This window comes from Rhinoderma darwinii, chromosome 11, assembly GCF_050947455.1.
Source record: "Rhinoderma darwinii isolate aRhiDar2 chromosome 11, aRhiDar2.hap1, whole genome shotgun sequence".
NCBI lineage: Eukaryota > Metazoa > Chordata > Amphibia > Anura > Rhinodermatidae > Rhinoderma > Rhinoderma darwinii.
In genome coordinates, this window is record NC_134697.1 from 18,741,979 (window position 1) to 18,767,409 (window position 25,431).

The 25,431-nt window shown below is 43.6% G+C and overlaps 1 long non-coding RNA gene across 1 annotated transcript; it reads left to right on the plus strand.

Moving 5' to 3' along the window:
* Nucleotides 1–8,566: 8,566 nt before the first annotated feature.
* Nucleotides 8,567–15,174, plus strand: LOC142663620 (uncharacterized). Its single transcript, XR_012851118.1, has 2 exons — nt 8,567–8,803; nt 13,675–15,174. It is a non-coding gene; the product is annotated as an uncharacterized LOC142663620 (long non-coding RNA).
* The last annotated feature ends 10,257 nt before the right edge of the window (nt 15,175–25,431 follow it).

The window sequence follows — 25,431 nt, forward strand, 5'->3', positions numbered from 1 at the left end:
GACAGCACATAGTGAACAACGCAGTGTCACTATGCGCGGAGTAAATGAATGAAGAGAAGTGCATGACGCTGATTGGTCACTGATTGGTCAGCGTCATACACTCCTCTGTACAACGCCCACTTGGTCTAAAGTAAAAACACGCCCACTTGGGTATTAAGAAAGTAATTAGCATAAAGCTAAAATCGCTCCTAACGTGGTAAAAATAGATAGTTTTTCTAAATAAAAAGCACTGCTGTCATCTACATTACAGCGCCCATCTCCTTATGTAGGAGACGGGACACTTATAATGTGGTGACAGAGCCTCTTTAAAGGAAAACTAAACCTGCAGTTTGTCTGATCCCGATTGGCTGTGAAGTTAAATACAATCTGCTCTTCCCTGTTATCAGTCATTGCATGGTTGGGAGAATCTGACTGTAAAGTTCCTTGATTATATGACTGATAGAAGGTCCAGAAAAATCCCTGTCCCCTTGATCACTACTTGGTCTTCAATTTGTACAGACATAACCGGATCAGACGCTCTTCGTATAAGCTGCACTTTTTTAAGGCTGCCAAATTTAGTTTACTGTTCCTTTAAATATAGTCATTGTACAATACTCCTGTACTGTATCCCATCATTCACATTATTTTTAGATTCTACTATTATATCTTTATAATTCAGTATACCCCGATAGGAATCCGGTGCTGGTACTGGCATCTACTGTCAATCCTGTACGTGCAGAGAACACGACTATTGTGGACACACTGACATTTTTTAACTTGCAGGAAGTTTCCTTAGGAAACAATGGAATTTGGCGATTGGTTTCGGAAACAAATTTCAACATAGTTTCTAGATTCATTTCAATCTAGTTTTTTTTATAGGATGGAAGCAGGAACATTGGAGAACTTTTGGAAATGTTTGACCTTTTGTTTAAGTTTAAAGAGAATTTCTCCCTAAAATCAAAATACTTCCAAAAAATATCCTTGTCCTTGATTCATCGTCTTCTGTCAAGTTGTTCTGTTCAGTCATTTCTTAGTCATACTTCTTTCTGAGAAAGCTGGGCGACAACCAATATGGCCGACATTACAGATCCTAGTGACTGTCACTCAGCTTTCCTAGACCTCTAAACGTCAAATTTGCCAAATTATCCATTCATACTGGACCAGGGGACTAAAGCTGGCCATACACATTAAATAAATGTTGGCCGAACCCGTTGTTTTCGGAGGGATCGGCTGACAATCGAATGTATATGGGGGTTCCAAAACTACAGGCAGTATCCTGAAGTATCACTTTAAAGTGCACTTGTTTTTTTGTTCATTGCAAGAACTCTTTTTTCTAAGAAACTTTATAATGGATAGTATTAATAAATCCCAAAGCTAAAACTTTGTATATCTGTGTAGGAGAATATAATTCCATGTTCCAACTCGCACCAGCAGCCCTTTTTCTCTGTCTAAACGTTTACTGTGCACAAGACTTTAAAACAAGATTATGTGTTGTTTCCCTGTCTGTACTGACTCAGAGGGAACTAGAGAAGAAACCGGGCAGGAGAAGTACTGGTTCGCCAGAGTCTGTATCGTATTTGGGGGCCCCACATGGCATTTTAAATCTATATACATATACACAGTGATTTCGCAAAGTCTTCAGACCCTTTCACTTTTTTCACATTTTATTATGTTGAGGCCTTGTGCTAAAATAAAAAATAAAAACGTTTTCCCCATAATTCTGCACTCAATACTCAAAGGGGAGACATTTCCTCAACCTGTTGCAGGAAAATTTTATGGGCCAGTTTGTGGAAGACCCGACTAGAGATTAAGCTCTGTTGGATCTGGTCATTTCTAATAATGCAGATCTTGTTGGGAATGTCAATGTTCGTGAAAACCTCGGTAACAGTGATCATAATATAGTTACATTTTACCTATACTGTAAAAAACAAACGCAGGCTGGGAGGGCAAAAACATTTAATTTTAAGAAAGCCAATTTCCCCAGGATGAGGGCTGCAATTCAGGATATAGACTGGGAAGAACTAATGTCAAATAATGGAACAAATGATAAATGGGAGATTTTCAAATCTACTTTGAGTTATTATAGTGCAAAATTTATTCCTACAGGTAATAAGTATAAACGACTCAAATTAAACCCCACATGGCTTACACCTTCTGTGAAAGGGGCAATACATGACAAAAAAAGGGCATTTAAAAAATACAAATCTGAGGGTACATCTGCAGCCTTTGTAAAATATAAAGAGCTTAATAAAATCTGTAAAAATGTAATAAAATTAGCAAAAATACAAAATGAAAGGCAGGTGGCCAAGGATAGTAAAACAAATCCTAAAAAATTCTTCAAGCATATAAATGCAAAAAAGCCAAGGTCTGAACATGTAGGACCCCTAGATAATGGTAATGGGGAGTTGATCACAGGGGATCAAGAGAAGGCAGAGTTACTAAATGGGTTCTTTAGCTCTGTATATACAACTGAAGAAAGAGCAGCTGATGTAGCCGGTGCCAGTGCTGTTAATATATCAGTTGATATACTGAATTGGATGAATGTAGAGATGGTCCAAGCTAAATTAAATAAAATAAATGTGCACAAGGCTCCGGGACCAGATGGGTTACACCCTAGAATTCTTAAAGAGCTTAGTTCAGTTATTTCTGTCCCCCTTTTCATAATATTCAGAGAATCTCTAGCGACTGGTATAGTGCCAAGGGACTGGCGCAGCGCAAATGTGGTGCCTATTTTCAAAAAGGGCTCTAGGTCTTCCCCGGGTAATTATAGACCAGTAAGCTTAACATCCATCGTGGGGAAAATGTTTGAGGGGCTATTGAGGGACTATATACAGAATTATGTGACAATAAATAGTATTATAAGTGACAGCCAGCACGGTTTTACTAAGGACAGAAGTTGTCAAACTAACCTAATCTGTTTTTATGAAGAGGTGAGCAGAAGTCTAGACAGAGGGGCCGCTGTGGATTTAGTGTTTTTGGACTTTGCAAAGGCATTTGACACTGTCCCCCATAGACGCCTAATGGGTAAATTAAGGACTATAGGTTTAGAAAATATAGTTTGTAATTGGATTGAGAATTGGCTCAAGGACCGTATCCAGAGAGTTGTGGTCAATGATTCCTTCTCTGAATGGTCACCGGTTATAAGTGGTGTACCCCAGGGTTCAGTGCTGGGACCACTATTATTCAACTTATTTATTAATGATATAGAGGAAGGGATTAATAGCACTATTTCTATTTTTGCAGATGACACCAAGCTATGTAATATAGTTCAGACTATGGAAGATGTTCATGAATTACAGGCAGATTTAAACAAACTAAGTGTTTGGGCGTCCACTTGGCAAATGAAGTTTAATGTAGATAAATGTAAAGTTATGCATCTTGGTACCAACAACCTGCATGCATCATATGTCCTAGGGGGCGCTACACTGGCGGATTCACTTGTTGAGAAGGATCTGGGTGTACTTGTAAATCATAAACTCAATAACAGCATGCAGTGTCAATCAGCTGCTTCAAAGGCCAGCAAGATATTGTCGTGTATTAAAAGAGGCATGGACTCGCGGGACAGGGATGTAATAATGCCACTTTACAAAGCATTAGTGAGGCCTCATCTAGAATATGCAGTTCAGTTCTGGGCTCCAGTTCATAGAAAGGATGCCCTGGAGTTGGAAAAAATACAAAGAAGAGCAACGAAGCTAATAAGGGGCATGGAGAATTTAAGTTATGAGGAAAGATTGAAAGAATTAAACCTATTTAGCCTTGAAAAAAGAAGACTAAGGGGGGACATGATTAACTTATATAAATATATTAATGGCACATACAAAAAATATGGTGAAATCCTGTTCCTTGTAAAACCCCCTCAAAAAACAAGGGGGCACTCCCTCCGTCTGGAGAAAAAAAGGTTCAAGCTGCAGAGGCGACAAGGCTTCTTTACAGTGAGAACTGTGAATCTATGGAATAGTCACCGCAGGAGCCGTCACAGCAGGGACAGTAGATGGCTTTAAAAAAGGGTTAGATAATTTCCTAGAACAAAAAAATATTAGCTCCTATGTGTAGAAATGTTTCCTTCCCTTTTCCCTTCCCTTGGTTGAACTTGATGGACATGTGTCTTTTTTCAGCCGTACTAACTATGTAATACCCCATAATGACAAAGTGAAAACAGAATTTTAGAAATTTTTGCAAATTTATTAAAAATGAAAAACTCAAATTTCGCACGGACATAATTATTCAGACCCTTTGCTGTGACACTTGAAATTTAGCTCTGGGAGCCTCCCATTTCTCTAGATCATTTTTGAAATTTTTATGCACCTTGATTGGAGTAAACCTGTGGTTAATTCATTTCATTGGACATTATTTGGAAAGACACACCCCTGTCTATATAAGGTATCAGCTGACAATACATATCCGAGCAAAAATCAGCCTTGACGAGGAAAGAACTGCCTGTGGAGCTCAGAGACAGGATTGTGTGGAGGCACAGATCTGGAGAACGGTACAAAAAAAATTCTGCTGCACTGAAAGTTCCCAAGAGCACAGTGGCCTCCATAATTCTTAAATGGAAGGCGTTTGGAACAACAAGGACTCTTCCTAGAGCTGGCCGCCCCACCAAACTAAGTAATCGGGGAGAAGGGCCTTGTTAACAGAGGTGACCAAGAATCCAATGGACACTCTAGCTTAGCGCCAAAGATCCTGTGTGCAGAAGGGAGAAACTTCTAGAATGTCAACAATCACTGCAGCACTCCACCAATCTGGGCTTTATGGCTGAGGGGCCAGAAAGAAGCCTCTCCTCAGTAAAAGACACATGAAAGCCCATCTGGAGGGCTCCCAGACTGTGAGAAACAAGATTCTGTGGTCTGATGAAACCAAGATTTAACTTTTTGGCCTCAATTCTAAGAGTCATGTATGGAGGAAACCCGGAACTGCTCATCACCTGCCCAATACCATCCCTACAGTGAAGCATGGTGGTGGCAGCATCATGCTGTGGAGATGTTTTTCAGCAGCTGGGGACTGGTCGGGGTTGAGGGAAAGATGAATGGAGCAAAGTACAGAGATATTCTTAATGAAAACCTGATCCAGAGTTCTCTGGACCTCAGACTGGGCCGAAGGTTCACCTTCCAACAAGACAAATACCCTAAGCACACAGCCGAGACAACACTGTAGTGGCTTAGGGACGACTCTGTGAATGTCTTAGAGTGGCCCAGCCAAAGCTCTGACTTAAACTCAATTGAACTTATATGGAGAGACTTGAAAATGGCTGTCCACCGACTTCACCATCCCACCTGACAGAGCTTGAGAAAATCTGCAGAGAAAAATGGTAGGCAATCCCCAAATCCAGGTGTGCAAACCTTGTGGCATCATACCCAAGACGACTGGAGGCATTTTGTTTTTACTTTGTCCTTATGGGGTATTGAGTGCAAAATGATGGGGGAAAAACTTTAATTGCAGCAGTGTGGCTACTAAGGGGCAGGATTTGGGCCCAGAATTATATATTTAAAAGGAATGTTACAAGAGAAAGAGTTCTTTCTCCTTATTTATTAGGCAAGAAACCTTGAAAAATTTATGAGTTGCTGGAGTGGAAGAGAAAAGTAAAACTTCCACTCCATCTTTAGGACAGTCCAGGGTTTGGGCTGCCTTATGAGTCTCATTAGCGGCCAGCTGATAAGGCTTTTTTAAAGGGGTATTCCGGAACTAAAAAATTACATTTATTTAAATAAAACAATGAAAAAGATATAACTTTCCAATGTACTTACGTTTCATCAGATGGCTGTAGCGTCGTATATCCTCCTCCGTCGCCGTCCCCTTAGCAATGCAAAATCTGCACTTCCTGTGCAGACCCGTCCATTTGGTCTTCTGCCTTGCTTCCTGTTTCCGGCTTTCACACTGTACGGTTACGTCAAAAATGACGTAACCGTACCACGTGCTTCTTTATTGAATTAGAGCATGCGTGGTGAACACACTCCACCGCGCATGCTCTGTGAAATTATGTGGCTGCGTCTTCAGCGGCCGTGTATATTACACTGCGCATGCGCAAGGTTGAAGGTGTGTAGCGGTGTGTATACGAAGTTGCAGGAATAACGGCCGTTTCGGCCGTCTTCCCGACAGGTGCAGGAGCTGTGACAGCTGCTGTCTCGTACAGCAGCTGCCGCAGCTCCTACAGCGGGGACCGATCGCTGTGTCCCCGCTGTCTAACCCCTTAAAAGCCGCGTTCTATAGAGATCGCGGGTTTTTAGGGGTTAAGTTACCATCGCCGGCCTGCTATACGATAGCGGCCGGCGATGGTTACTATGGCAACCGGACACCAAACAAAGGCGTCCGGCTATGCCATCGACGGAAGCCTAGTGGGTCCTGACAAAGTCAGGACCCACTATGCTTGCTGTCAGTGAATAGCTGACAGTTCTAATACACTGCACTACGGATGTAGTGCAGTGTATTAGAATAGCGATCAGGGCCTCCTGCCCTCAAGTCCCCTAGTGGGACAAAGTAATAAAGTAAAAAAAAAAGTTAAAAAAGATGTGTAAAAATAAGAAATTAAAAGTTAAAAAAAATCCCCCTTTTTTTCCCTTATCAGTCCTTTTTTATTAATAAAAATATATAAATAAACGATACATAATTGGTATCGCCGCGTCCGTAACGGCCTGAACTACAAAATTATTTTGTTATTTATCCCGCGCGGTGAACGCCGTAAAAGAAAATAATAATATACCGTACCAAAATCACAATTGTTTGGTCACTTCACCTCCCAAAAAATGTATTAAAAATAGATCAAAAAGTTGCATTTACCGAAAAATGGTCCTGATCGAAACTACAGTTCGTTACGCAAAAAATAAGTCCTCGCACGGCTTTATTGATGGAAAAATTATAAAGTTCTGGCTCTTAGAATAAGGTAACAAAAAGTGAATGATTTTTTACAAAACGTATTTTATTGTGCAAACGCCATAAGACATAAAAAAACTATAAACATCTGGTGTCACCGTAAGGCCGAGTTTACACGAGCGTGTGCGTTTTGTGCAAGCAAAAAGCGCGGCGTTTTGCGTGCGCAAAAAGCACTTAACAGCTCCGTGTGTCAGCCCTTTATGATGCGCGGCTGCCTGGTTTTCGCGCAGCCGCCATCATTATGACACTCCGTTTGGATGTTTGTAAACAGAAAAGAACGTGGTGCTTTTCTGTTTTCATTCATCCTTTACAGTGCTGTTGCGTGAATCACGCGCGTCCCACGGAATTGCTTCCTTGCGACATGCGTGGTTTTCACACACCCATTGACTTCAATGGGTGCGTGATGCATGAACAGCGCACAAATATAGGATGTCGTGCGTTTCACGCAGCGGACATACGCTGCGTGAAAATCACGTACCTGTCTGCACGGCCCCATAGAGTAACATAGGTCCCTGCGACGCGCGTTGCAAAAACGTATAATACGCTCGTGTAAATGAGCCCTAATCGTATCGCCCCATAGAATAAAGTGAATATGTCATTTATAGCGCACGGTGAACGCTGTAACAAAAATAGAATTAAAAAACAATAGAATTGCTGTTTTTTAGTCACCGCGCCACTTAAAAATAGAATAAAAACTGATCAAAAAGCTGCATGCACCCCAAGAAAACTACAATGTATTCCTCAAGTGGTCTAGTTTCCAAAATGGGATCACCTTTTGGGGGTTTCCACTATTTTGGTACCACAAGACCTATTCAAACCGGACATGGTGCCTAATAAAAAGGCGGCCTCAAAATCCACTAGGTGCTCCTTTGCTTCTGAGGCCGGTGCTTCAGTCCATTACCGCCCGAGGGCCACATGTGGGATATTTCTACTGCAGAATCTGGACAATAAGTATTGAGTTGCGTTTCTCTGGTAAAACATTTTGTGCATAAACTTTCTAAATGCTGTTGTGAATACTTTGAGGGGTCTAGTTTCTAAAATGTCGTGTTTCATAGGGGTGTCTAATATATAGGCCCCTCAAAGCCACTTCAGAACTGAACTGGAAGCCCAAAAAAAATAATTAGGCAATACTTCGCTTCTATACGAACTAGTTAGCGATTCACAGTGTGATGAAGTAAGGGGAAGCAGCGCTTATACGAGCGGTGCACCCCCTTCAAACAGCCGATGACTTTTCAGTTCACAGGTAGCAGAGTTACATGATGGGGAATTTGTTTTCCTGTTGTGTAACTCTGCTACCTGTCAATGGAAAAATCAGCTGCCAGAGTGAAAAATGTTTCCACACAGAGGAGTACCGCAAAGAAACACCTGGGAATCAGACATGATGGACTAACATTTTTCCCTGTGGTGGATGACTTTTCAGTTGACAGGTAGCAGAGTTACATGAAGGGGAATTATTTTTCATCGATGGTTAGTTAGGAGCGCTGCTTCCCTTTAGTTTTTTCTTGCTCACTGTGAATCTCCGACACAGGATGCAGCGGCGATCCACAGGTATTGCTCCTTTTATCCCAATTCACATGTTAGAATTCAATTTTTTTTATTTTATATATATATATATATATATATAAAATACAGTATTTAAAACTAAGACTGTATAAACAGTTAATATACATTTAGAAAACTTATAATTATAAAGACCAAACTTTACGTATCATCATATAGGGTCAGTGTTGTTTAAAAACGCAGATATCCAGTGATTTCAGCTTGTGCTAGCAGTAATAGAATGAGAGCACCAAAATGAAGACTGAGATTGCAGAAGTTAGTAGAGCTGGGTGTAGTAGGCGGAGCAAGTGCACTGCTGCATGCACATTGCATGCTGGGACTAGAGCAGTGCATGCAGGGAGGAGAAACACAGGAAGAGAAGAGGAATGAACTTACTGAGCAAAACAAACCTCTCCAGGTAAACAATAGGGAGTAATGTTACTAAAACCATTTATTATCAAGAAAAAGCTAGACAGAGTGCACTAATATCTTAATAGAGGAACATTGCATTGATTTAAAAAAAAAAATAAAGTATTGGAAAACCCCTTTAAGGATGGTGTGATCTACTCACACAGGGCTCCCAGTCAGAGGAAGACAGGCATTGCCGGCCTGTGGGAGTCAGAAGTTTTGGTAAGAACACATGTTTGTTGTGAGGTGCTGGGCAGAAGGCCTTTCACTCTGATAGCTAGGGAAGCTGTATGTTTAGTTAGAGGCTGGATGGCCTCACAGCCCCCATGCTGTTTAAGCTTGGGGGCTGGTGACTATCGGATATGTTCCCTTAAAGAGGCTCTGTCACCAGATTTTGCAACCCTTATCTGCTATTGCAGCAGATCGGCGCTGCAATGTAGATTACAGTAACGTTTTTATTTTAAAAAAACGAGCATTTTTGGCCAAGTTATGACCATTTTTGTAGTTATGCAAATGAGGCTTGCAAAAGTCAAGTGGGTGTGTTTAAAAGTAAAAGTCCAACTGGGCGTGTATTATGTGCGTACATCGGGGCGTTTTTAATACTTTTACTAGCTGGGCGCTCTGATGAGAAGTATCATCCACTTCTCTTCAGAACGCCCAGCTTCTGGCAGTGCAGACACAGCGTGTTCTCCAGAGATCACGCTGTGACGTCACTCACAGGTCCTGCATCGTGTCAGACGAGCGAGGACACCGGCACCAGAGGCTACAGTTGATTCTGCAGCAGCATCAGCGTTTGCAGGTAAGTAGCTACATCGACTTACCTGCAAACGCCGATGCTGCTGCAGAATCAACTGTAGCCTCTGGTGCCGATGTGTCCTCGCTCGTCTGACACGATGCAGGACCTGTGAGTGACGTCACAGCGTGATCTCTCGAGAACACGCTGTGTCTGCACTGCCAGAAGCTGGGAGTTCTGAAGAGAAGTGGATGATACTTCTCATCAGAACGCCCAGCTAGTAAAAGTATTAAAAACGCCCCGATGTACGCACATAATACACGCCCACTTGGACTTTTACTTTTAAACACACCCACTTGGACTTTTGCAAGCCTCATTTGCATAACTACAAAAATGGTCATAACTTGGCCAAAAATGCTTGTTTTTTAAAAATAAAAACGTTACTGTAATCTACATTGCAGCGCCGATCTGCTGCAATAGCAGATAGGGGTTGCAAAATCTGGTGACAGAGCCTCTTTAAGGGATTTACCCAGCAGTCTGGTTTCCTAGGTAGGGTGGGTTTTAGCAGGGATGGGTGGCCCCTCCCTCCCATATAAAGTTTGTTACCCAGGGGAGTCACTTCCTCTTTGACTCCCCTCTGCCCCTTGGAAGGAACCCTTGAGATTTTGTCCTACATATTCTGGTAGAGTAATAATGGCTGACGCTGCTTTAATGGCTCTCCTGAAGGAGAAGATCGTGAGAGAAGGAGTCGGCTGGCTCTCTTCCCTGCTCGTTTCACCCCCTGAACAGCAGACTGATGTGGCTGGCCGGGCAGCGATTAGGCAGGCGCGGCCCGCACGGCGCTGCCGACCCCCTGAGTCCCTCTCCGGCTCTGCCTCGTCAGAGAAGCAGAGCGCCTTCTAGAAACCCCCGGACGCTGCCTAATACAGCTCCGGCGGCTGAGGGTGTCGTGACATGTGACTGCTCTGCATTAGCAGCAGAGCGGCGTGCAGGCCAGCAGGGGATCGCTAGGGCGATTTCCCCTGCTACTAGTCTGCACATTGCAGATAGTGGGGTGGCTCTGGAGGCTGCTGCAGAGCAGCCAGTCACCAAGCCCCCAGGTGGTTTGGCTCGGTGGTTTGGCCGTGGTGCGGCCATACCAGCACCTCCTCCCCAAACACCACATACTCCCACAGTGAACACAGCAACACTGCCCCCTAGTGTCGGTTCTGCTGGACAGCAAGCTCAACAGGGGAGGAATGCTAGTGATATAGCTCCCCAAGAGGAGCTTGGCTCTTAGGCCATTAACAGCTCGGATGAGCTTTTTTATTGCGTGCCAGGCACGCCTACGTATGGCGCTCAGGTTCCCATTGCTGGACAGCGTCACAAGGCCCGTATTTCATGCCAGAGAGATGGGTCCCACGGTGGGCGTAGCCTTTCCCCATCTGTGGCTGGGTCAATTGGACAATAGGCGTAGGAGGAGCAGTTGCTCTCCTGGGTGTTCTCGTAGCGGGGAACGCCGGAGTGGTTATAGATGCCGTTCAAGGAGCAGGCACAGTAGGAGACGTTCCCGCAGTTCCCGCAGGGGCTGGTCTGGTCACCATTCTTCGTCATCGTCTGTGAGCAGTAGGGACAGTCGTTTTACGAGGTGTTCACATAGGAGTCGGAGACATGGGCGGAGCAGGCGGTCCCACGACCGAGGGCAGGAGAGACATCCATCTGCGCCTGCTGCTGCGGTTACAGTTGTTCCTTTGCTGCCTACCGTGCCGAGTCCTGATGCACTACCCTCTACGCATATGACTGGTGAGTTGTCCTGCGTTCCAGCTTGGGGTAAGGCCGCCTTGAATGGCGGGGGTGAAATGTTGGATATTTTAAAATGTATGTTGGCTAAAATGGAGGGTCCTAGCCCCTCAGTGCATCCTCCAGGGGCGCCCATTGCACAGCCTGAGCCGGCCCCGGCAGGTTTACTATTTCGGGATTCTTATTTTTGTGGCGTCGCCCCCTTGGGGACGCATTTATCCTCGGAAACGAGGGAAAAAGTGGAAAAATGTGAATTTGTGGATATATGGTCATTATTATCCTCGGAAGAATTAACTGTGGATAAAGAGAGACGGTTTGAAAAAACGGAGGATAAAAAGCCTAAAGTGGCTAAAACATTTGGGAATTGCATGCAAGCTTTTGTTATTTTAGCGAGTGTGTTTGGTAAAAAGTACCCTGAAAAAGGTTTTGAGTTGTTTACGTATTTAGATACGATATATTCGACTTATAAATTGCATGGTGGTACGGCTTGGTGGAGATACGATGAGGAATTCAGACGTCGTCTGGCGCTGAGACGGAGGTCGGCTGGTCTTCTAAAGCTACGGATGTTTGGATTCAACTAATGTTGTCTCAAAAGCACGTTTCTCGAATGGGTGATTAGGTCGGAATCTGGTAATTCTGCGGTTTTGCATTATCTCGATGATTTTTTGTTCGTCAGTCCGGTTGATTCGCCGGTTTGTCGTTCTACGTTAGAATGTTTTCGTTATTTCATGTCCATGTTCGGGGTCCCGTTAGCGGAAGAAAAAACTAAAGGCCCCTCTACTCGTTTGTCATTCCTAGGTATCATGATTGATACTGAAAGAATGCTTCGTAGTTTACCACAGGAAAAATTATCCCGGCTGCAGGACTGCATAGGTTCGTGTATTAGGGTAAAGAAAGTGACATTGAGGGATTTACAATCCCTTTTGGGTCAATTGGCTTTTGCTTGTAGGATATTCCCCATGGGTAGAGTTTTTTTGCGTCGTCTATCACTGGCTACGGCGGGAGTTAAGCAACCTCATCACTTTATTCGGTTGCCGGCAGCCCTGAAGGATGATCTGCGTATGTGGTTAAAATTCCTGTCAGAATACGATGGGCTATCATGTTTTCCTGAGCGCGAGAGTTGCAATGCTGATTTTGAACTGTTCAAGGATGCAGCAGGGTCTTTGGGTTATGGAGCAATTTTTGGCAATAAATGGTCAGCCCACGAGTGGCGCCAGGATTGGTTTGCGGCAGGTCTCACCAAGAATTTGACACTGCTGGAGTTATTCTCGTTGCCTTAGAGATATGGGGAGGTGACATGCGCAATAAGAGGATATTGTTTTGGTCTGACAATGAGAGCACTGTAATAGCCATTAACAAACTTACTTCGAGTTCTCCACCAGTTCTGGCTCTGTTACGTCATTTTGTTTTCTTATGTTTGTCTTTCAATATGGTTGTCAAGGCAGGTCCCCTATTTCCTTTGGGATCTGCCGGTGAACATCTAATACCATTGGTGGAGTCCTTGGTTGCTCCCGCTACATGGAGCGGTCATGGTAAGGCGTGGCGAGAGTGGTTAGCCTGTGCGGAGGAGGAGGTGCTCCTCTCTCCACAGAATTGCCATGGCATTACAGTTGCTTACCTGTCTTGGTTGCGGGATAAAGGCGTTTCTGCCAGAGTAGCCTTTGCTTTGAAGTTGTTGGGTTTGCTGGACGCCACTAAGAGTCAGTTTTTTTCTTTGATTTTGCGGGGATGGAAAAATGACAAATCTACGGTTGATATGCGTAGGTCGGTTTCCTTTTCATTATTGCAGCGGCTAGTAGTTAGTGCGGCGGAAACCTGCACGCCCGTGTACGAGGGTTTGTTGTTTCAGTGTGCTTTTATGTTAGCATTCTTTTGGCACCCTGCATATAGGCGAATTGGTTTCCCCTTTGCGCATGCGGGTAGCGGGTCTCCTCAGCGAGAATGTAGTTTTGCTGCCTGATTCTGTCAGGGTCAGGGTTAGTCGTTCAAAAACTGACATATATGGGCAGGGCTCTTGGTTGTCCATTTTTAAGCTCCCTTCATCATTGTGCCCGGTGGACGTTATCACTAGATATGATGCAGTTCGTCCCTCCGGTCCTTGTTTCTTGGTCCATGGCGATAGCCCCCCCCCCCCTAACTAAATTTCAATTTATCAAGGTCTTTGAACGTTGTTTGAGTGTTTCTGGGGCTAATCCGTCTGAATACGGTACCCACTCGTTCCGCATTGGCGCCGTGACAGTAGCTGAGGCGGGGGGCATGTCTGATGCAGATGTAAAGAGATTGGGGCGTTGGAAGTCGGATGCGGTCCGCCGTTATGTTCGCCCTCATTTGTTGGTTTGATAATTATTTCTGTTTTTCTTTCGTTATAGGTTTCAAGAGGCTTTTGGTGTGGCTGCTGGGCCACTCCTACATTTATTGGCCTGCACAACGAGCTTCTTATCGGCTCGGGGGTACCAGTCTCGGCTTCAATCAAGTGGATGTAGCTTGGAAAGGTTTTAGGGGCCTTAAGTGGCTCCAGGTTCTCCTAAAGTGGTCATCTTGAGCAAAGTTACGTACAGCTCGGCAGTTGTGGTTGTGCATGCTGGAGGGAACGACCTATGTTCTGTTAGGGTGGCGGAACTTATTTCTGTCATGAGGGCTGATTTCGACCGTTTTGCCACATTTTTTCCGGAATTGGTCATAGTGTGGTCTGAGATAGTCCCCAGGGTGCTGTGGAATGGTGCTCGCAATCATTCAGCCATTGAAAGGGCGAGACATATGGTCAACATGCGGGTGTCTCGGCATGTTGGGTCCATGGGAGGGGTGGTCATACGTCATCGACAATTGGAAGGGGATAACAAGCGTTTGATGTTACAAGATGGTTTCCATCTGAATGACATAGGTCTGGACATCTTCCTGTCAGGTCTTCAGGATGCAATTGATAGGGCGCTTTTCCTTTTGGCTGGTGGGGGTAGGAGCTCGGAATAGGGGTACACCTCACTCCTGTGGCGGTGTGGAGGGGCCTTGTCCATTCAGGCTAGGGACTATGGGAGAACAGTCGCCTGACGTAGCAACTAAGATGTGCCCACCGCGGCAGCGGTCTCGGGCCACGCGAGTTGACGGTATATTCAACAAGATCAAGATCTTCCGGTGTTAGCTGCGGCCAAGGTTTTTTCCTCCATGCTTTAATAAAGCTGTGGCCTACCCCCACTTTTATACCCGTACTAAGTCTCTGGTGTCATACATTTGGGGAAGACAGACCATTCATTTATATCCGGTAGTCTCACAGCCCCCATGCTTTTTAAGCTTGGGGGCTGGTGACTATCGGGTATGTTCCCTTAAGGGATTTACCCAGCAGTCTGGTTTCCTAGGTAGGGTGGGTTTTAGCAGGGATGGGTGGCCCCGCCCTCCCATATAAAGTTTGTTACCCAGGGGAGTCACTTCCTCTTTGACTCCCCCCCGCCCCTTGGAAGGAACCCTCCCGCCCGCCCTAACATTTGGTTCTCCTCGTTTGTTTTTCTTTGAAAATTGATATTGCACTGTTCTTCTGCTTAAAGTCGGTTATGTTGTTTTATCTATCTGGACGTGCTGGCTGGTGTGCCATTGATTGTTATTTGTGTAAATTTTATATTGCTCATCCTTTCCCTTTATTTCCTTGTTCCTAGTCACAGCTGGCGGTGTGGAGGGGCCTTGTCCGTTCAGGCTGGGGACTATGGGAGAACAGTCACCTGTTGTACCAACTAAGACATGCCCACCGCGGCAGCGGTGGCGGGGCACACGAGGTGACGGAATATTCAACAAGATTAAGATCTTCCGGTGTTAGCTGCGGACAAGGTTTTTTCCTCCATGCTTTAATAAAGCTGTGGCCTACCCCCACTTTTATACCCATACTAAGTCTCCGGTGTCATTAATTTGGGGAAGACAGACCGTTCATTTATTTCCCGGTAGTCTAGGGTTTATTTTGAACTCTTTTGTATAACGGCTTTTCATGTATGAAGACAAAGCTGGTTGCGGCCAGTTTCATACCGAATCCACTGTGATGGAGTGAAAATTCCTAAGTGTGCCAACCATCTTACCCTGGAGATAGTGATCCTGTCAGCTAACATACCCCAAGTTGTCAAAAAAAAAAATAAATAAATAAAAAAAAAAAAAAATATATATATATATATATATATATATATATATATATACAGTGAAGGAAATAAGTATTTGATCCCTTGCTAATTTTGTGTTTGCCCACTGTCAAAGACATGAACAGTCTAGAATTTTTAGGCTAGGTTAATTTTACCAGAAAGATATGGATTATATAAAAAAAAAAAAACAGAAAATCACATTGTCAAAATGATATATATTTATTTGCATTGTGCACAGAGAAATAAGTATTTGATCCCCGACCAACCATTAAGAGTTCAGCCTCCTCCAGACCAGTTACACGCTCCAAATCAACTTGGTGCCTTCATTATAGACAGCTCTTACATGGTCACCTGTATAAAAGACTCCTGTCCACAGACTCAATTAATCAGTCTGACTCTAACCTCTACAACATGGGCAAGACCAAAGAGCTTTCTAAGGATGTCAGGGACAAGATCATAGACCTGCACAAGGCTGGAATGGGCTACAAAACCATAAGTAAGACGCTGGGTGAGAAGGAGACAACTGCTGGTGCAATAGTAAGAAAATGGAAGACATACAAAATGACTGTCAATCGACATCGATCTGGGGCTCCATGCAAAATCTCACCTCGTGGGGTACCCTTGATCCTGAGGAAGGTGAGAGCTCAACCGAAAACTACACGGGGGGGGAACTTGTTAATGATCTCAAGGCAGCTAGGACCACAGTCACCAAGAAAACCATTGGTAACACATTACGCCGTAATGGATTAAAATCCTGCAGTGCCCGCAAGGTCCCCCTGCTCAAGAAGGCACATGTACAGGCCCGTCTGAAGTTTGCAAATGAACATCTGGATGATTCTGAGAGTGATTGGGAGAAGGTGCTGTGGTCAGATGAGACTAAAATTGAGCTCTTTGGCATTAACTCAACTCGCCGTGTTTGGAGGAAGAGAAATGCTGCCTATGACCCAAAGAACACCGTCCCCACTGTCAAGCATGGAGGTGGAAACATTATGTTTTGGGGGTGTTTCTCTGCTAAGGACTACTTCACCGCATCAATGGGAGAATGGATGGAGCCATGTACCGTCAAATCCTGAGTGACAACCTCCTTCCCTCCACCAGGACATTAAAAATGGCTCGTGGCTGGGTCTTCCAGCACGGCAATGACCCGAAACATACAGCCAAGGCAACAAAGGAGTGGCTCAAAATGAAGCACATTAAGGTCATGGAGTGGCCTAGCCAGTCTCCAGACCTTAATCCCATCGAAAACTTATGGAGGGAGCTGAAGATCCGAGTTGCCAAGCGACAGCCTCGAAATCTTAATGATTTACAGATGATCTGCAAAGAGGAGTGGGCCAAAATTCCATCTAACATGTGTGCAAACCTCATCATCAACTACAAAAAACGTCTGACTGCTGTGCTTGCCAACAAGGGTTTTGCCACCAAGTATTAAGTCTTGTTTGCCAAAGGGATCAAATACTTATTTCTCTGTGCACAATGCAAATAAATATATATAATTTTGACTATGTGATTTTCTTTTTTTTAATATACAATCTATCTCTCACTGGTAAAATTAACCTAGCCTAAAAATTCTAGACTGTTCATGTCTTTGACAGTGGGCAAACTTACAAAATCAGCAAGGGATCAAATACTTATTTCCTTCACTGTACATACACACACACTGAATAATTAGAGTATTCACCCAGGGTAAAGAACGTGGACCTCCTTCTGTTTGTTACCCTATAATGTAGTAGATGTTACCTGCAGTCCTATGTAACACCACAGATAATACACAGTGATAACTGAGTACAGATAATGTAGTAGATGCACACACAGAAATATATACACATACAGATGCATATATAGGCACTTAGACACACAAATACACACACACATACTGGAACTTATACACACACAAACACAGAGACACACAGACAAATAGAGGCACAAACAACAGACAGACTGAGCACTCACATCTCCTTCCTCACAGGCTTCTTGCAGGTCGGGTTGTGGGCGGAGCTATCTGTGCCTCCGACAACACGTCCTTGCCAAATATATATATATATAGTGGATATAAAAAGTCTGCACACCCCTGTTAAAATGTCAGGTTTTTGTCAGGTTACAAAATCGGTCCAAGATGAATCATTTCAGAACTTTTTCCACCTTTAATGTCTTATGCAACCACATTAGTAGTTTTTGTTATTTTTATTTCTCCGCTCTAAATTATTTTTGTTTTCCAATGGTATTGTATGGACTATGGGTCACAAATGTGGAAAAAGTTCTGAATTGATTCATCTTGTACTGAATGTTTGACATGACAAAAACCTGCCATTTTAACAGGGGTGTGTAGACTTTTTATATCCACTGTGTGTGTGTATGTATGTATGCATGTATGTATGTATGTGTGTATATATATATATATATACACACACGTATCTCTATCACTCGCATCGTATCTTTCTATTTTCTGCTGTTTTACCCCCAGGTGGGACGGTGGTCAGTGCAGCAGTGGCATGGGTTATTGTTATGTGCCCATATGACCACTGTATATTATGTTGTTATTACTGCATGGACATGTAAATGGCTCTGGGTTAAGATGATGTAGTTATTCCCAGGATTTTGGATCCTGTGGACATTGCATCTGTGTCAAGGGGAGTGGGGACGGTCTGGCTAGAGGAGAGTGCATAGATATTGGAGAAATTCGAGCTTGGGACATCAGGGGAATGTAGAGACAATGTTTGTTAGGCTGGGTTCACACGAGCATGTTACGTCCGTAACGGACGGAACGTATTTCGGCCGCAAGTCCCGGACCGAACACACTGCAGGGAGCCGGGCTCCTAGCATCATACTTATGTACGACGCTAGGAGTCCCTGCCTCGCTGTAGGACAACTGTCCCGTACTGTAATCATGTTTTCAGTACGGGACAGTAGTTCCACGGAGAGGCAGGGACTCCTAGCGTCGTACATAACTATGATGCTAGGAGCCCGGCTCCCTGCACTGTGTGCGGTACGAGACTTGCGGCTGAAATACGTTCTGTCCTTTACGGACGTAACATGGTCGTGTGAACCCAGCCTAAATGTTATGTTATTAAACATTGTAAGGGGACTAGTGATTAGTCTGCTGGCTGTTTAAATTGTGGGTGCTGGGATATACGGCCCTGACCCCAATTTTTGTCACTCTTGCAGAGATTATTTTTCCTATAATGTCTGTTCCCCTTCATCAGTGTTACTCAGAGATTTCTTCTTCCTACAGGTGCATTCCTATCATTTTGTCTATATTGCTGATGCATGTTATTAGGGGATGGGGATTTGGGGTGCATGGGACTCGCCCCCCCCGCCACACAAGGAGGCACGGCGGGGGTTGAGACCACGGTTGCGCCTCCTCCTTTAGTCCTGTTTCTCCTTGCTCGCATGATAGTTCAGCAGAGATAGCTGTATTTTTTTTAGGTAACTGCCACTTCGATGACGCACTGGCATGGAGTCATGGAGTTGTGCTCTCGCCTGTATGACGAGGAATGCCGACTGCGCATTGTTTTCATGACGGGAATCCCGTCGTGATGTGCGAAGCTTCGAGCCCTCTGATTGGCTCCGCCAATGAGCACTGTCCCGGGCTAATTGTATTGTATGTGTGATCATGGTGCCGAGCGGGCTATTTAAAGAACACTGGCCGCCTTGTTTTTAGGTTAGAAGAAGCGCATCCCAGCGGGAAATAGACTGTAACCTGTATTGTCTGTCTTGTCTTCCCTTTTAAGCCTCCAAATAAAGGATCTCCTTGTACCTTCTGGGTGAGTGCCACATTTTTCAACTTCTACTATTGCTGTGCTTTGCTGACATGATGTTCTTTCGTGCTGAGCACCACCCTAAGATGTAAATAGAATCTCCTGATTTGAATCTCCTTGTGTAATTGATGGACTTCCAATACAGTAGTGCCAGCTCCTTCTCCCCTATATACTTGCAGTGTAACTACCCCGCGTCATCACGCTGGGAGTGGCACTTAATGCATAAAATGGTGGTGAGACCGCTAAACTGCATCCAGTGTTGGGAGGAAGGGGCAATGCCTCAGCTATGTACTTAGTTGGATAAGAGATTGAGAGCCGTGTAGAAGCTGCTGGAGACGACGGTGCTTATCGTTGGGCCTGTGTCAGAGATACTGAAGAGGAAGCGGTAGAATGAGGCGGGAGTCTCCCCGTTGTGTAGTGTCCGATCGTGCGAGCAGGAGTCGGCCCTTGAAAAGCACATGAGCAGTCAGCCATCTTGCCGCCTACTAGTCCTGATTGCCAGACCAACCCCTGCATCAGGGATCCAGTCACCTGAGCCGTGTCTAATTGTTGTGCTTCCCATATTTCATATTAGGAAGAACTGAATATACGTGTAGCCATGTGCACCTAAAAGTTTTGAGTTCACAACTACCTCCTGGCTCCCGTCTTCATATCATCTATTAAGCAACACAACCGACACCGGGTCCTGCAGCATCCTGGGTCCCACTTCTTACAGTACATAGTCTAATAATTAATTTGGGCTCTGTAATGACTGCCATTCTATTAGGCTCTGTTCACACCACATTTGGTATGTACATTCAGTGTATGCACCAAGAGATACTCCCAGTACATGTGCTTAAAGCCCCCACAGATTTTTTACGAGTGTCCCTTTGGCATCTGCTGTTCAGGTATGCTTCCCTATACCATTTTCTTTACTGTATAGGAAAGCGTAGTCTTCTGTGCTATCCTATAGAGTGGGTCACTGCAAAAAAACATGTGTACTTTTTTTTTTGCATAGGGGTCTATGGATGATGTAAGCCCTGGTACGGTATACAGTGGCATAAAGGATGGGGCTATATGTTCGGTGCTACTGGAGGAGATGGTGTATACGCTGAACTTAGCCATTAAACGCACTGCGAACAGAGCCTTATGGGAATCCCTACTTTTATGTTAAGGAGCATTCTAATATTTAAGCAGGGAAGTCTTGGGGAATTTTGCTTTCCTGCTGTTTCAATGCAACTTCTGAGAATTTCAATTTGACTTCCCTTTATTTTCCTTGCTGTGCTATCTTATCTATCCCACTCATTTGGAGTAACTACAATAATAGAAGTATATTAAAGGGGTCTTCCCATCTTAGACATTTATGGCATTTCCACAGGATAGGTGAAAAACCAACCTTTGGGTCCTATAGTTAGCAGGAGAATGGGAGTCCCCTTATTCCCATTCCTCCAGACAAGACGGCCAGCGAGACGGACATTGCTGTGTATGCATTTTCCTAATATACAGATTTAGGTTCACCTTTAGCTTCTAAAATGTGAACCTAAGCTTTACACGCAGCCTACTGACATTTATTTAATTGTGTGATACTTTTAGATACACAAACAAAGCGTCATGTTTGTCAGTAGCTACCAGTGACCACACATCACTTTATCATTTTAGAAGCTCTCAACCCACTATTGTCTCGAGGTTTTCTGCCAGCTTAAAGCCACATTAACATTATCCTCTGGGTGCCAAACACCTGTTTGGAAGAGAGAAGAATGAAACCCTCAGTGTTTGTTCCACAAACACTATGACTGTTACCTACTCTTACCTCTGTTAAGCTTCTCCAAATTGTAATTGTTTCCAATCTTTATAGCTTTTGCAAAATGAAAATTGAGCCAAGTTGCTTAGAGAGTAATACAATGCAGGAATCTCCCTGCGGGCGTTCTGTTCTACCCTGTCTGTTAGCAGGATGTATCCATCCCGTGGCTGTCATGCCAAAAACCTGAGCGCTGCATTCCTCTGTCACTCAATCATCGTGAATTATGCTGCACTTCCAAAGAGAATGATACACACAGTAACACACAACACTTCATCTCAATCAAGAGACCTACGACTGGTAACAAAATTACAAGCGTTTGTTTACACTGTGGAGATGGGATGGTCTCTTCTTACTAAAAATCAATGGCCGGGCTTGTAGCAAGTCTTTATGGAGAAGCCAAACCCTTTCCAGCAAATGAGAAGAACACTTGGAGGTGTAACCCCTTTCTGTCAGCACAGATTAAGGCGCAACTGAATATACATTTTACCCCTTTTTGGTTCATATAATGAATCTTGGTGGGAGAGAAGAAATTGTAGCTATTCAAGCCATTAGAACATACAATTTCCACTTCTAAAATGTCAATAGTGAAGTGAAGTTAACCCCAAAGTCTCATTACTTCTATGTTCCATCCTTAAAAGTCCCAGAGTGTAGAGTGGATATATCTGTCCTTGTGCTCACTCTGATATGGAGGAAAGATTGTGGTCACTGGTAAATTTCTATAATATGACAAGGATAGACGGAAATTAGACTCGGCACTCACCGATTTCAATGTTTCTTCACTTTATTTTCTTTCCATAAAAACACATGGGCTGCAGGAGCAAAACGCAGTACTCCAAACATCGGCACGACAACATCTTGGTGCCTGATGAAGCATCATGTGACGTGAAACGGCCGTCATGCCGATGTTTGGAGTACTGCATTTTGCATTAAATCGGTGAGTGCCGTGTCTATTGACTACAGGGATATAAATGGACGGTCTGTCTTCCCCAAATGACTGACACAGGAGACTTAGTGTGGGTATAAAAGTGGGGGTAGGCCACAGCTTTTGTTATAGCATGGAGGGAAAAAACCTTGTCCGCAGTTAACACCGGAAGATCTTGATCTTGTTGAAAATAACCGTCACCTCGCGTGCCCCGCTACTGCTTCCGCAGTGGGCACGTCTTAGTTGGTACGACAGGTGACTGTTCTCCCATCGTCCCTAGCCTGAACGGACAAGGCCCCTCCACACCGCCAGCTGTGACTAGGGACAAAGAAACAAAGGGACAAGATGAGTAATATACAAATTACAAGTATAACAATCAATGGCACACCAGCTAAAACGTCAAGATAACTACAACAACATAATTGGAGTTGAACAGAAGAAACTAAGGTATTACTTTACAACGATACAAGCCCTTAAAAACAACTTTTGGGGCGGGAGGGTTCCTTCCAAGGGCCGGAGGGGAGTCAAAGAGGAAGTGACTCCCCAATGTAACACCATTTATATGGGTGGGAGGGCCCACCCAAAACCCCTGCTAAAACCCCACCCTACCTAGGAAAACAGACTGCTGGGTAAATCCCTTAAGGGGACATACCCTATAGTCACCAGCTCCCAAGCTTAAACAGCATGGGGGCTGTGATTCCGTCTATCTTTGGTATATTATAAGATCTTCCAATTTTCATGTGTATGACACGGAGCACCATCGTATTGGTGTGTGTGGTGTATGTGCCAATTGAACTCTTGGTGTGTATACTGGTAGATTTATTTCCCTGGTTTGGTAGTAATGGGGTCCTTATTATGTAGAATGTCATCTAACCTAACATTAATTGGGGATAGTGGTTGCACTGGAAATGTAGAATTTTATCTAACCTAACACGAATTTTGGATAGTGGTTGCACTGGAAACTGTATGTTTCCATCCCCTATTCTGTAAAAATTATTTTACATAGTTTTTTGGAAGAACCACTTCGGGGGGGGGGGGGGAAGCTTTAACAGATCAGATACAACATGTACAGAAGAACCTGGGCAACAATGGGACGTATCTGCCATGTGGTGCTTTTGACTGTGCTTGATCATTGTTTGTGGTGTGATGATGCCCTTCAGACTGCCTGCATGGCACATTTACTCTATCGCTGTATAGTGGTAATATTCAGCCACTATTTAATGGTATTTGGTCACAGTATGGCAGTATTATTCTGACGTTGTATGGTGGTATTATTCATTCATAGTGTGGCGGCACTATTTGGTCACAGTATGGCAGTATTATTCTGATGTTGTGTGGTGGTATTATTCATTCATAGTATGGCGGCACTATTTGGTCCCAATATGGTGTTATCATGCGGTCACAATATGGTATCTGATAACTTGATGGCGGTAATATTAAGTCACTGTATAGTGGCTCGGTGGTTAGCGCTGTTGCCTTGCAGCACTTGAGTCCTGGGATCAGATCAAATCAAACCAAGCACAACATCTCCATGGAAATTGTATATTCTCCCCTTGTTTGTGGGTGGGTTCTATGGTTTTCTCACACACTCCAAAAATATACAGATAGGGTATTTAGATTGTGTACCCCATTGGGGACAGTGAGTGATAACCACTGTACAGCACTGCAGAAAATGTTGGTGCTATATAAGTAACACAAATTAATAAATCACTAATAGTCATTGTATGATGGTATGATTAAAGGAGTTTTCTTTTGTTTATATCTAAAAAAAAAATGCCCTCCATCCCAACAGTGCCCAATGCCCTGAGTGCCAATGCATGCATACTTTGTGGCACCACTCAAATCCATACAAGGACCCCTTCTCTCACTCTCTGCAATGTACGGGGCACCATGCTGTGGCTGTGTCACATACTGGCAGTATAACAGGCGCTGTAGGGACAGAGGGCATATTTTTTAAAACATATAATGGGAAATTGATCTTATTTTTCATGAAAAAAAAAAAATGGAAAACATATTAAGTCACTTTATGCCATTATTCAGCCAATGTATGTCAATATTATTCAGAGAATATATTGTTGTATTCTTTATCTCACAGGAGTGCTGCCATTTCACTTTTAATTTTAGACGGCCAAAATGCCAGAATTGGTTGTTGCAGCAGTGATCATACCTTGGTAAGTTATAGTATAATATTCAAGAAAATGACACAAAGGTAATTCCCAAAAAAATATCATTTTTGGGAAAGCAAACTTTAATCAACTGAGGGAAGCATTTATTTTTGATGACAGGAATTGTATTGTAGCAAATAAAGATACATTAACTAAATAGTGACTTTAAGGAAAAAATATTATAATTAAATCATATAATAAGTTCATATCCGCTGGTAATAAAAATGTCCAGAAAAACAAGGTAAGCAATATGGAAAGTCATGGATGTAATAAAACAAAATGAGAGGGCATTTAACATATTGAAGGGTGAGGGTAATGCAAGGATCAGGCTCTGTTTACATCTGCACCGTTGCTGAGATGAGGTGCCGGATTAGTCATATGATGGATCCAGACGAACCCCATTGGCTTATAATGGGGTCTGTTGGGGTTCCATTGTGGTTTCCATTCTTTTCACTGCTATTGTGGCCATTATTGTGAATGAATTTTCCACTAAACCTCCTATGCAAGTGTGACTATAGCCTTACAAAGGTATCAACAGGAAATGCAAAAATGAAATCAAGCTAACAAAATGAACAGGTCAGTAAAATGCTAATGGTATAAAATAAAACTTTAAAAAATCTAGAAGAGGAATAATCTGCTTGTTTTTCTTTTGTTTTTAATGTTGAAGTTATTTATTTTAACTTTTTTTATATATATATATTTGAGGCACACATTACCTTCCTGACCAGGGTGTGCTTTATGGCAGCTGCAGATATTGGACAGGAAAGTGTCATAAACTATTACAGCCTCTAGAAAAACACCCCAATCTTTGAAAAGCAATTTCTCCCGATTACGGCAGTACCCCATATGTGGTAATAAACTGCTGCTTGGACACATGGCAGAGTTCAGAAGGGAAGAAGAAGCACCATTTGGATTTTGGAGCTCATTTTTCAGAAATAGTTTGCCGCGCCATGTCACATTTGCAAAGCTCCTGTGGGACTAAATGAGTGGAAACCCCCAAAAGTGTCGCCATTTGGGAAACTACACCCCTGAAGGAATTTATCTAGGGGTATAGGGAGCATTTTGACCCCACAGGTTTTTTTGCTTAATTTAGTGGAATTAGGCCATAAAATTGAAAAGCTAATTTTTTTTCCAATAAAACGTGTACATTTTACATTTTTACAAGGACTAAAGGCGAGAAAGCACCCCAACATTGAAAAACCAATTTCTTCCGATTACGGCAATACACCCATAAATGGTCGTAAACTGCTGTTTGGACACACGGCAGGGCTCAAAATAGAAGGTGCACCATTTGGAGCTCAAATTTAGCTGGAATGGTTTTCAGGTGCCATGTCACATTTCAAAAGCCCCTGCGGGGCCAAAACAGTGGGAGACCCCCAAAAGTGACCCAGT